The 14,303-nt window shown below is 41.1% G+C and overlaps 1 protein-coding gene across 14 annotated transcripts in view; it reads right to left on the bottom strand.

Annotated features, from left to right (window-relative positions):
* The window catches only part of ERC1 (ELKS/RAB6-interacting/CAST family member 1), a 535,673-nt gene that overhangs the window by 495,834 nt on the left and 25,536 nt on the right, over positions 1 to 14,303 (bottom strand). The window lies entirely within an intron of this gene.

The raw sequence follows: 14,303 nt of genomic DNA, 5'->3' as shown, positions 1-14,303 counted from the left end.
TTCACGTATAAATCAACAGTAACAACTAGAAAATGCAGTTTTTAATTTAAAAGAAATTTTAAATCCTATTCACAACAGCAGCAAAACCATAAAAGCACTTTGATATAAATCAACAAAAATGTACAAGCATTTTGGGGAAAAAAACTAAAACCTTACTGAAAGACATAAAAGAACATCTAAACAAAAGAAAAGTTAACTGTGTTCATGGACGAGAAGACAAACACTGTTAAGATTCAGTTCTTCCCCAACTAGTTAGCACAATCCCAATGAAAAATCTCTACAGGATTTTGCTAACCAGCTGTAGATCCCTTCCTTTCACAGGTGTTGAAGGATTTTTCAAGTAACTCGACAAACTGACTCTAAAATTCAAATGGAGAGTAAAGATACAAGAGTAACCAAACAATTTAAAACAGATGAACAAAGAAGGAAAACAGCCCTCAACAGCAAGATAAATTACAAATCCGTAATTCTTTATTTGTACTGCAAAAATCAAAAAGCTCTGAAAGTAAGTTTTTCCTTTTAACTCATCCAGCAGCAAAACTGGACCTGACCCGAGCTTACTTACTGTTTATATATATCCCACATAGTGTGACTTCATACATTTCATTAAGAAAACAATGTGTGTGATTACTGGATACTACATAATGCCCACCAAGTATTACTGGAAAAAATTCCTGACTACAAAACCACAGCTGACCTGCAAGGTTTCTCATAAAGTATTGTAGCCTTGTAAAACTATAGTAATGAAAACTGTATAGTACTAGCCCAAAAACAGGGTCTAAATTATATATGGGAATTTAATATATGTTAAAAGTAATATTTCAAAACAGTGAGTGATATGGTTTGACTGTGTCCCCACCCAAATCCCACCCTGAATTGTAATAATCTTCCTGTGTCAAGGGTGGGGCCAGGTGTACTTAACTGAATCATGGGAGCGGTTTCCCCCTACTGTTCTTGGGGTAGTAAGTCTCATGGGATCTGATAGTTTTATAAATGGGAGTTCCCCTGTACAAGTTCTCTTGCCTGTCGCCATGTAAGACATAATTTTGCTTCTCATTCGCCTTCTGCCATGATTGTGAGGTCTCCCCAGCCATATGGAACTGAGAGTCCATTAAACCTCTTTCCTGGCAGGGTGCGGTGGCTCACATCTGTAATCTCAGCACTTTAGGAAGCCAAGGAGGGTGTATCACCTGACGTCAGGAGTTCGAGACCAACCTGATCAACACGGCGAAACCTCATCTCACTAAAAGCACAAAAATTAACCAAGCATGGTGGCAGGTGCCTGAAATCCCAGCTACTCAGGAGGTTGAGGCATGAGAAGCTTGAACCCAGGTGGCGGACACTGCAGGGAGCCAAGATCGCGCCACTGCACTCCAGCCTGGGTGACAAGAGCGAGACTCCGTCTAAATTTTAAAAAAAAAATTTTTTTTTCCTTTTAAAATTACCTAGTCTTGGGTATGTCTGTATTAGCAGCATGAGAACAGACTAATACAGTGAGGAAATGAAAAATCACTCAATAAATGAGGTTTAAATACTTGTTGCTCTTCGAGAACAATTAAGTATACTCGTCTTCACATAGTACACCAAAATAAATTCCATATACATTAAAGATATAAATTTTTTAAACCATTAAAAGTACTAGAAGAAAATTTTGAAGAATATCCTTGTGAACTTGAGTTAGGAAAAGGCTTCTTAAATAAAAAACCAGAAGCAAAAACCATAAAGAAAAACAACCAATACACTTAATTATGTCAAAATGACAAAGCATTATACCAAAAAATGCTGTAAATAAAATTAAAAGATAAACCAAAAGCTAGGTAAAAAATACAGACAACATAGTATAATGATCTGTAAACAGAGTATGTAAAGAATTCCTACATGGGAAATGCCAATTTTGAAACAGCAATAATTACAGGGAAGGCAACTTGTGTTATAAAGGGGAAAAATGTTTGTGAAGGCTTTAACTCAACTTATAAAGCTTTATACTCAAACGACCATAAAGCACCTGAAATTTTTTTCCAAAAAAGAAAACATGTTCATACTCTACAAGTATAATTAAAACAAATTTTAAAACCACAGGCAGTTGTCCCTTGGTATCTGCTGGGGACTGGCTCCAGCAGAACGTATCCAGATATCCAAGACCCTCCCAGACAACAAAAATCCTAGGCTGCTCAAGTCCCTGATTCAAACTGACATAGTAATTGCCTAAAACCTATGGACATCCTCCGGTACACTTTAAATCATCTCTAAATTCCTTATAATACTTCATACAATGTAGATGTTATGTAAATCGTGGTTATACTTACTGTGTTTATTTTTATTATTTTTCCATGTTGTATTATTTTTCCCAAGTTTTTTTTTTCTCCCTATTTTTTTTTTCCAAGGTGACTTTAAAATCCCTTCCCAAATATTTTTGGTCCACAGTTGCTTAGTTCTGTGGATGCAGAACCCACTATACTATAGCTACCAACTTTATACACTTCTTTCAAAGACAATACAGATCTAAACTAGCTCTCTCTGATTTCCTCGCATCATTTCAAAGAATTGGCTTAGGTCAAGCAACAACAGGCTTCAGCATATTAAACAATATTTTCCAAAAATCTATTGTTATGCAAATTGATTCTTATAAGTGTTTCTTCATTGAAAATAGTACCCAAGTAAATCATATTGTCAAAAATAAGATTGTAAAGACAGTATTTATTCTGGTCAAACTCAAACAGGTTAAAAATCCTCAAAAATGTGAACACACAGGTGGTCTCATCTCTGTATTACTGAACCAGTGAACAAAGCCCAGCGCTAACAACAAACAAGACGGGAAATACACAGAAGCTGACCCTTTAAGGAAAGACTCCAATCTCCCTCCATCTCAGAAATTGCTGTGGCACACTGAGTTCAGAAATGGCAATATTTTGTTAGTAATGTTACGAAATTGCTTTCCAGGACTAAGCTAGCTCATGAAGTAAAAATTCCTTTTCATGAGTAGTCTGGACTGTAAAGTGGGTGACAGGTAGTAATCTACAAATCACTACTTCAGATGAATTTTATTTCAAGATCGAAGAGGGATACAAAGTTTTTTCTTTTTTTAAGTAATTTGAATATTGCATAAAATAAGGGAGCCATTAATTATCTGAAATCCTTTCAATGATAATAAAAGCTAACATTTAGTGAGTGTGTGTTTCATATGCCAGGCACTGTACTATGAGTTTTATAAAATTTAATATTTAAATATTCAATATTCATGTATAATTTAGTATTTTGTGTGAATAAGATGGGTGCTGTCATTATTTCCATTTGACAGATAAAGAAAGTTGAGGCTTAGACGGCTTAAGTGGCTTATCTAAAGACACACAGCTATTAAATGGTAGGGTTAAGATTTGAATTAAGGCAGCCTAATTTCAGATCCCTGCAGGCTGTTAACTATCATGCTTAACCACCATCATCTGCTGATGTTAACGTCTCAAGTGTCCGCAAGATATTAAAGGTTCTCACAATTTTAAGGTAGCGTATCCTACTAATTTACCACTCTAAACTTTAGGTTACGTCTTAGATCTTCCCAGGTGTAAAACTTAAACAATCACTTATATCTTTCTATTAAGTAGGAGAAAGTCTTTTTTAAAAGATGGTAGGCAGAACAAAATAAGTCAAACAATAAAATAATTCAGAAACGCAAGAGTTTCAGGAATCACACCATGAGAATTTTAAACTGCCACATTCACCAAAAAAAAAAAAAAAAAATCCAACTCCGCCGCCGTGCGGAACTATTTCCACGTAGTGGAGGGACTAACTTCACACGAAAGAGGCTAAGATTCAGAACTATTTCCACGTAGTGGAGGAACTAACTCACACGAAAGAGGCTAAGATCCAGTAACAAAAATCCACATTGTTTTCAACACCAGCAGGTGCACTCTAATACTCAAGTCACTTTCAAATCCAAAATGGTATTTCCAAGTGGAGTCTGTTATTTTCAGAACGATATTCATTTAGAGGACAAGGGAAGCAATTCACCAGTCATATCTGAGGGAAGCCCTCATATAGCTTTTTAATCTCATGAGCTTCAGGGAAGACGGTGTTTTTTAAAAATTCTTTTTAAAAATATGGAATAAAGCCACAAAATAATAATTCTTGCACTTTAAACAATCTGACCAAAAATATGACCAAATAAGTCACACAGTATGACTCAATTTATGTAAAATTCTAGATTTATTATGACAGAAAGTTACTAAGTACACGACTAGGGACTGGGTAGAGGGAGGCACGGATCATAAAGGAGCAGGAGAAACTTTTGGGGGTGACTGAAATGTTCTCTATTGTGTTCGGGATGATGGTTTCACAGGCATATATCTATGTTAAAACTGATCAAACTGTATACTTTAAATATGTGCAATGACTGTATATAAAATATACCACAAAAGTTTGGGGAAAATTGCACATATTTTAAACTCTTTCTCTAAATTAAGTCAAGAGAAACACCTTTAGTGATTGATTTCTATACCTAGAGTCCCGGATGCTGCTAGAGAAAATCATGCAGCTGTTCAGTTTGATTTCCTACCTCAGCTGGGCCCATGTTTCTCTCCCAGAGCCCCGCAAGTCTCTTAGTTAGCTTCCTATGCAATATTTGTTATGGTGGGTTATTTCAAATCTCGGCCTTCGGCCTCTCACTTTCAGCAAATGACTTCGTCATTTTAATGAATTGTGTCCCCTAATCCAAAATTCCTAAATTGAAGTCTTAACCCCCATACCTCAGGATGTGGCCATATTTTAGATAGGGTCCTTAAAGAATGAAGGCTCAGGGAGGGTACTGGGGTGGGCTCTAATCCAATATAACCAGTATCCCTATAAAAACAGATTAGGACACAGGCAAGCACAGAGGAAAGACCATGTAAAGACACCAGAAAACGGCCATGTACAACACAGGGAGATCGGCCTCCAGAAGAAACCAATCAGGCCAACACCTTTGTCTCAGAATTCTAGCTTCCAGAATTATGAGAAAATAAATTCTTGTGCCAGGCACAATGGCTCATGCCTGCAATCCCAACACTTTGGGAGGCCACAATGGGTGGATCACCTGAGGTCAGAAGTTCAAGACCAGCCTGGCCAGCATGGTGAAACCCTGTCTCAACTAAAAATGCAAAAATTAGCTGGGCATGGTGGCGCGTGCCTGTAGTTCTAGCTACTCCGGAGGCTGAGGCAGGAGAATCACTTGGACCCGGGAGGCGGAGGTTGCAGTGAACAGAGATGGCGCCACTGCACTCCAACCTGGGCGACAGAGCGAGACTGTCTTGGAACAAAAAAAAAAAGAAATTGTTAAGCCACATCATCAGTGGTCTTGTGTGTTGGGGTGGAGGAGCGGGAGATGTTTTGTGTTTTTGTTTGCTGAGACAGGGTCTCCTCTGTCACCCAGGCTGGAGTGCAGTGGTAGGATCACAGCTCCCCATGGCCTCAACCTCCCAGGCTGAAGCACTTCTCCCACCTCAGCCACCTGAGTAGCTGAGACTACAAGCTGAGACTACAGGCAAGCACCAGCATACCCAGCTAATTTTTGTATTTTTGGTAGAGGTGAGGTTTCACCACGTTGCCCAGGCTGGTCTCAAACTCTTAGGCCCGAGGGATTCACCTGCCTCAGCCTCCCAAAGTACTGGGATTACAGGCGTGAGCCACTGCGCCCAGCTGATGACAGCCCTTTCCTATGACAGCCCTACCGAATTTATATATCTCACCTCCTACATTAGAGAGAAACAGAGAAATCAAACAAGAACTATCTCAACTTCCTCTCACCACATGTTCATTTACAGCAACAACCATCCTTAACTTCCTCTATTCTGCTGGAAGTGGGCTACAGATAATCCTTCCACAGGGTACTTTAGTCCCTATTCCCTCTGGCTTCTCCAGAGAAACCTTAGTTAATGATCGCTTTTCCTCTCTAATGCCTTTTTAACTTCCCGTCTATAAATATACCCTGTTTCTTAAGCACTCCTAATTTTCTGACACTCTCCTCTCTTGGTTTTTTTATATCATATGCTCTTTTCTTCTAACCCTCCTCCTCCTTTGTTTGTTCCTCCCTTAAATGTTTCTGATCTTCATCCCTATGTTATTCTCACACTACAATATCATCCTTAAGAAATCCTTTCTCGCTGCCTCCACCAGCTTAAAATAACATATGTACAACAAAGACTCCAAATTTACTACTTCTCCAGTACTTTTTTACTTCTCCTTTGAGAATCAGAACTATGTATTCCACTTCTGGACATCTTCACTTATACTCCTCACATGCACCTCAAACACACCTGCCCCCAAACTGAATTCCACATCAAGGTCTCCCCGCTCCATAACCAAACCTGCTGCTGCAGGGAAAAAAAATAAAATAAAATAAAGAACAGGGCAGTGGACAACATCTATTCAAATGAATAACATCAGCTGCTCAAGCCAGAGCCTGAGTGTCCTTCCGAAATCTTCATATGCCATATATACACATATTATCAAAAAAATACAATTCCTGTTTCTTTGATTTCCAGATACCTCTTAAATTGACCCTCTTCCTCCATTCCCACAATCAGTACCTTGGTTTACGCCATCCTCTCCTACCTGAATTAAAACAACTTTCTAACCTGACTGCCTGCCTCTAGCCTCAGAGTCCTGTATCAGTCCATCCTCAAGCTCCATGTAGAACTGCCCACAAGACTGGGTAATTTACACAAGAAAGAGGTTTAATTGACTCACAGCTCTGCAGGGCTGGAGAGGCCACAGGAAGCTTTCAACATGGCAGAAGGGGAAGCAAACACATCCTCCTTCACATGGCAGCAGGAAGAAGTGCCCAGCAAAGGGGACAGAGACCCTTATAAAACCATCAGATGTAGGCTGGGCACGGTGGCTCACGTCTGTAATCCCAATACTTTGGGAGGCCAAGGTCGGTGGATCACTTGAGATCAGGAGTTCAAGACCAGCCTGGCCAACATGGTGAAACCCTGTCTCTACTGAAAATACAAATATTACCCAGACATGCTCAATTGAACCCAGGAGGCAAAGGTTTCAGTGAGCCAAGATTATGCCACTGCACTCAGGCCTGGGTGACAGAGCAAGACTCTTGTCTCAAAAAAGAAAACAAAAAATCGATCTCGTGGGCACTCACTATCAGAACAGCATGGAGTAACCGACTCCATGATTCAGTTGCCACCAGGTCCCTCCACAACATGTAGAGATTATGGAAACTACAAGATGAGATTTCTGGGGACGCAGCCAAACCGTATCAGTCCCCTAATCAGTGTTTTTCAAACTTAGAATTATGACCCAATAGTAGGTTGTGAAATCAGCTTGATAAACTGCGACCAAGCTTGTTTTCTTGTTTGTTTTAAATGAAATAAAATCACTAGATACCCTGAGCCAGAATCACCCAACACACTCTTCATGAAATCTGAGATGTTTGTTTTTCAAATTCAGTAAGTTCTGAAGTAATTGTAACGCAACAAGAGATAGTAGTGTTGTGTTGTTTTCTGCAGTGTTTCAGGAGTGCATATGCATGCACATGTGCATATTGGATCACAATATAAAAGGTACTTCTTGGCCAGGCACAGCAGCCCGTGCCTGTAATCCTAGCACTTTGGGAGACCAAGGCAGTAGGATTGCTTGAGTCAAGGAATTCAAGACCAGCCTGGACAACACGGCAAGATCCTATCTCTAGGAGAATAGAGATGGGCTTTCTAAAATAAACAGATAAATAGAACTGAAAATAAAACGTATAGCTTATTTTCACAGTGCATCACACTAAAGTAAATATAAGCAGTGTTGAGAACTGTGAAGGAACTAGGGTTTTATTTAACCCTGCTTACAGGTTAATACGTTGGCCTATGACCATTTCATGGATACTGACAGAACGCATGAGCCTCCTGGGTCAAACACAAAGAACTTTACAAAGAACTCACAGCACAGCAAGCATGAGCATGTTTGCACTGTCTCCCTGTCACCCCCAAGTTCCATAAGGTGACATGCAGCGGGTTTGCATCACGGCTAAGGAACATTGGGCTTAGGGAATCCACCATTTTTGTTTTGTTTTGTTTTGGTTTTGGTTTTTTTTTGAGACAGAGTCTCGCTCTGTTGCCCAGGCTGGAGTGCAGTGGCGCAATCTCGGCTCACTGCAAGCTCCGCCTCCAGGTGCCCGCCATTCTCCTGCCTCAGACTCCCAAGTAGCTGGGACTACAGGCGCCCGACACCACGACCGGCTAATTTTTTTGTATTTTTTAGTAGAGACGGGGTTTCACCGTGTGAGTCAGAATGGTCTTGAACTCCTGACCTCGTGACCCACCCACCTCGGCTTCCCAAAATGCTGGGATTACAGGCATGAGCCACCGTGTCCGGCCAGAATCCACCACTTTTACAGTAAGTAATAAGTAGGCCTGCTCTTTGTCTCAATGAAAGACATTACCTCCTCCCGCAAAGTGGCCTGCTGCAAACACAGTCCTGAAAAATGGCCTGGGTTAGGAACAGTCGAGGCCCTGCTTGCATTCCTAGCATATTCAGCAGGGTGTATATGAAATAAGAGTCTCCGCTGGGCGCGGTGGCCCATGCCTGTAATCCTAGCACTTTGGGAGGCTGAGGCAGGCGGGTCACTTGAGATCAGGAGTTTGAGACCAGCCTGGCCAACATGGTGAAACCCCGTCTATACTAAAAATACACAAATTAGCCGGGCATGGTGGCACACGCCTGTAATCCCAGCTACTTGGGAGGCTGAGGCAGGACAATCGCTTGAACCCGGGAGGTGGAGGCTGCAGTGAGCCCAGACTGCGCCACTGTACTCCTGCCTGGGCGAAAGAGCAGGACTCCAACTCAAAAAAAAGAAATAGGAAGCTTATGGGAGATTCATTCTCCTGACAATTATTTGTGGTACTTTTAAAGTATGTCCATAAATTATTTAATGCTCCTCCTTTTAAGAGGGAGAGTAAATTTCCTCTCCTTGAGTGTAGACTGAACTTAGTGACCTGCTTCCAATGATGTACTTTCATGACTAACTCTTAAAAGACACTGGAGCTTCTGTCTTGGTCACTCCTCTCTCAGGAATCCAGCTGCCATGTCATGAGGATACTCAAACTTCAAACTACCCTGTGAAGAGAGTCGCATATTCAGGAACTGAGGCTTCCTGCCAACAGCCATGTGAGATAGCTTCAAAGACCCTCCAATCTCAGTCAAGAATTGACATGAGTGTAAACATCTTGACTGCAACCTCACTAGAGACCCTGAGTCAGAATCACCCAATACACACTCTTCATAAAATCTGAGATGTTTGTTTCTTTTTGTTTTGTTGAGACGGAGTCTCACTCTGTTGCCCAAGCTGCAGTGCAGTAGCACAATCTCGGCTCACTGCAACCTCTGTCTCCCAGGTTCAAGCGATTCTCCTGCCTCAGCCTCCCAAGTACCTGGGATTACAGGAATGTGCCGCCAGGTCCTGCTAATTTCTGTATTTTTAGTAGAGATGGAGTTTCGCCATATTGGCCAGGCTAGTCTCAAACTCCTGATATCAGGTGATCCACCTGCCTTGGTCTCTCAAAGTGCTGGGGTTACAAGCATGAGCCACTGTGCCCAGCCAGATGTTTGTTCTTTAAGTCCAGTAAGTTTTGAAGTAACTTGTAATGCAGCAAGAGATAATATAGTCTTGTTTTCTGCAATATTTAAGGTGTGCATATTGGATCACAATATAAAATGTCTTTCTTGGCCAGACACAGTGGCCCATGCCTATAATCCTAACACTTTGGGAAACTAAGGCAGGAGAATTGCTTGAATCTAGGAGTTCAAGACCAGCCTGGACAACACAGCAAGATCCCATCTCTGCAAAAAAATTAAAAAAAAAAAAAAAAAAAAAGCCCAGCATAGTGAATCATGCCTGTAGTCCCAGCTACTTAGGAAGCTGAGGCAGGAAGATTCCTTGAAACCAAGAGTTCACGGCTATAGTGAGTCATGATAGTGCCACTGCACTATGCCGTGGATGACATGGCAAGACCCTGTCTCAAAAAAGCAAAACTAAATGTCATTCTTTTTATAAGTTCTAAACAATTCTCAACACCAGTGCCATAACGATCTTCTAATATGATGATTCTCCAAACGGGTAAGGGATTCCAGGGGTGCTTATGACCCTTGCAGGAGGTCCATGAGGGCAAAGCTATTTTCATAACAGGATGACGTTATTGGCCTTTTTCATTGTGATTCTCTCACGAGTGCATAAGTGTTTTCCAGAGCTACATGACGTGTGACAAGATCCCACTGACAGCTAATGGAACGTGTGCTTGTGTATTCCCACATTTTAAAAATGTCTTGGCTGGGCACGGTGGCTCATACCTATAACCCCAGCAATTTGGGAACCCGAGGCAGGAGGATCACTTGAGCTCAGGAGTTCAAGACTGGCCTGGGCAACATGGCGAAATCCCGTTTCTACTAAAAATACAAAAAATTAGCCAGGCCAGGTGGCACACACCTGTAATCCCAACTACTTGGGAGGCTGAGGTGGGAGGATAACTTCAGCCCAACAGGCGGAGGTTGCAGTGAGCAGAGATCACGCCACTGCACTCCAGCCTGGGAGACAGAGCCAGACTTTGTCTCAAAAAATATTTTTTTTTAATCTGAATTCCTTGGTAGTGCATATGAGATTTTTTATCACCTGGCCCTGCCTATCTCTCTGAAGCTACTCCTTATCCACTCTCCTTCTCCATGTGACAACCATAATCAGGTCTATGCAATTCCCTGAAATACCAAGCTGTCTCTGGTTTCCATGACCTTCTTTTGCCCCATTAACTGGCTAACTACTGATCATTTTTCCAAACTAAGTTCAACAGTCACAATCCTACACAAACCTTCATGACCCTCAGTCTAATTTAGGTGCTCCTCTGAGGTAACCAGGGGCTTTTAAAATAATGTAATTATTATTTTAATCACTTCCTTAAAAGTAAAGGAATGTCTTACTCCATCTCCAAAACCTAGCACGGTGTCTAACACAAATCAAGCAATAAGTGTTTGCCAATGCCACAATTAATCTAAATCCACGTAAAAATCATTAGATAGTTCACATACATTTAAAAAGTAGTAATAATCTTGAATGTAGTTTACGGAACCTGCAATTAGATGTAATCTAAAATAAATATAATGATTGCATTTTTTAACATTTTCCTCAAGTTAAGAAAATTTTCTCTATCTTTAAACAGTATCCCAATTTCATGAATTAGGCCAGGTGTGGTAGCTCACACCTGTAACCCCAGCACTTTGGGAGGCCGAGGCGGGCAGATCACTTGACGTCAGGAGTTCGAGACCAGCCTGGCTAACACGGTGAAACCCTGTCTCTACTAAAAACACAAAAATTAGCCGGGCGTGGTGGCGCCACCTGTAGTCCCAGCAACTCCACAGGCTGAGGGAGGACAGTCACTTGGAGAGTCGCTTGGACCCAGGAGGTGGAAGCTGCCGTGAGCTGAGACCACGCCACTGCGCTCCAGCCTGGGCAACAGAGTGAGACTCTGAATACAAACAAACAAATAAATAAAACTAATTCCATGAACCGACAACCTCCTTCTGTACATGTCTTGCTATTTATTTTTGTCATCTATCCCCTGAAAATAATTAACTAAATGGGCAAGATTTCAATTTTTTAAAAAACTGTTCTTCCTGCATTAGTAAAAATGCAAACTTCTGTAGCGAAATCTTAATTCCAAGAAGATGGCATAAGCTCAACGGACTAATGCCTCTCGTCTAAGACAGAAATTAAAAATGAACACACACACAGAGCAATCACATGCAGAAAATATCATGTCTGTGGGGACAAATGGGTTCTCAATACTAAAAAAACTCTATTAAACTCTATGTCAGAGACCTACCAAGCTAAAGATGTACCAAGCACTTAAGATGAATTTTGTACCCTATATTTTGAGTTTTTAAAAAATACCATATGGCTGGGCATGGTGGCTCACTCTTGTAACCCTAGCACTTTGGGAGGCTGAGGCGGGCAGATCACCTGAGACCAGGAGTTCGAGGCCAGCCTGGCCAATATGGCAAAACTCCATCTCTATGAAAAATACAAAAATTAGCAGGGCATGGTAGCGCGCGCCTCTAGTCCCAGCTACTTGGGAGGCTGAGGCATGAGAATCATTTGAACCCGAGAGGCGGAGGTTGCACTGAGCCAATATTGTGTCACTGCACTCCAGCCTTGGTGACAGAGCAAGACACCATCTCAAAAAAAAAAAAAAAATACCAGAACAGCATTTAAATCTCTGCAAGCTTTCCAGGATTTACATTTAGAGAAATTTCCTAAAATCTAATTCTGAGAAGAATATTACCAGAAATCTGCCTTATCTTAAATTATGGTTTATTAACAATACAGTTTCACTATCAATTCACTACTATTCACATCACAAAGCCTGTCAGAAAAAAACACAAAGAATATTCAGGACAGGCACAGTGGCTCACGCCTATAATCCCAGCACTTTGGGAGGCCAAGGTGGGTGGATCACCTGAGGTCAGGAGTTTGAGATCAGCAGGCCAACATGGTGAAACTCCGTCTCTACTAAAAATACAAAAAGTAGCTGGGCATGGTGGCACTTACCTGTAACCCAAGCTACTCAGGAGGCTGAGGCAGGAGAATCACTTGAATCCAGGATGTGGAGGTTGCAGTGAGCCGAGATCGTGCCACTGCACTCCAGCCTGGGTGACAGAGTGAAACTGTGTACTGAAAAAAAAAAAAACAAAAACAAAAAAAAGAAAAGAAAAGCACTGATCCCAATGGTTATATACATACTGTGAGAGAAAAACAGCCCCAGTCTCACCTCACCCCACAGAAATCCATTATACTCAGAGGTCTAAAAATAAGAATACTTCTACCCACAATGATTGTATGTTAGCCTTTAATTCTCACTCTTCCCCCAAATAGCTACAAGCATAACATGCAACGGCAGACAGCACTCTCTCTCTCCTCATAGACTAGAAAAATCATAATAGCTCTTTACGAACTGAGTCTCCAAAGGAACACCAAATATTCTTAAGACAAATGAAAGCAAAAACAAATTTTTTTTTTTTTTTTTTTTGAGACGGAGTCTCGCTCTGTCACCCAGGCTGGAGTGCAGTGGCACGACCTAGGCTCACTACAAGCTCCGCCTCCTGGTTTCCCGCCGTTCTCCTGCCTCAGCCTCCCGAGTAGCTGGGACTACAGGCACCTGCCACCTCGCCCGGCTAGTTTTTTGTATTTTTTTTTTTTAATAGAGACGGGGTTTCACGATGTTTGCCAGGATGGTCTCGATCTCCTGACCTCATGATCCACCTGCCTCGGCCTCCCAAAGTGCTGGGATTACAGGCGTGAGCCACCGCGCCCGGTGGATAAAAGCAAAAAATTCTTTAATAGCAACACAGTAGCTTACTTCAAATTAACTACGGTTGACTAGGCTGACACAGATGTGCTATGATATTTATAAGTTGAATCAGAAAATTTAATATACCACCTATTAGGTATTTAAATAATTATATGTGAAATTCTGACGTAAATCTCAAAATTACTAGTCCAACCTGATGTAATGGGGTTATGCTCATCAACGAGTCAAATATTTTTAATACTGTACTTCAACATTTCTAAAGATCCTGTTCATTTTCTTAAAGGGTTATTTATAAATACTACTAGGGATGAGAAATATGCTGCTCTCCTAGGTTCCCTGTGAAAACATGAACAATAGACCAAAATTTTAAAATCCCACTGAAGTACAATTTGGCATAATCTATCAAAATTTAAAATGTGCACGCTGTTGAACTAGAAGTTTCACTTTAAAAAGTATTCTCCATAAAATATATTTTCACAGGTCCAACGACATAATGTGCAATGATATTCAATTATTGCATTGTCTGTACCAGCAAGGAGACAGCTTACATTTCCAACAAGAGATTGGCTGAATAAATTTATGTATCTCTCAACTGTAAAAGACAATGCTGCTCAATCCTGATTAAAAAAAAAAAAAAAAAAAAAGTAAAACAATGGCCAGGCATGGTGGCTCATACTTGTAATCCCAGCACTTTAAAAAGCTGAGGCAGGCAGATCACTTGAGGTCAGGAGTTCAAGACCAGTCTGGCCTACCTGGTGAATTCCCGTCTCTACCAAAAAATACAAAACTTACCTGGGCAAAAAATACAAAACTTACACATTACAGGGTGTGTGCCTGTAGTACCAGTTACTCAGGTGGGAGGACTGCTTGAACTCTAGAGGTAGAGGTTGCAGTGATCCAAGATCATGCCACTGCACTCCAGCCTGGGCAACACAGCAAGACTCTCTCAAAAAAAAAAAAAAAGAAAAAAGAAAA

This window comes from Papio anubis, chromosome 9 (assembly GCF_008728515.1).
Source record: "Papio anubis isolate 15944 chromosome 9, Panubis1.0, whole genome shotgun sequence".
Lineage (NCBI taxonomy): Eukaryota > Metazoa > Chordata > Mammalia > Primates > Cercopithecidae > Papio > Papio anubis.
The sequence above is the reverse complement of the archived record's forward strand: the minus strand, read 5'-3'. Positions and strand labels throughout refer to the sequence as shown.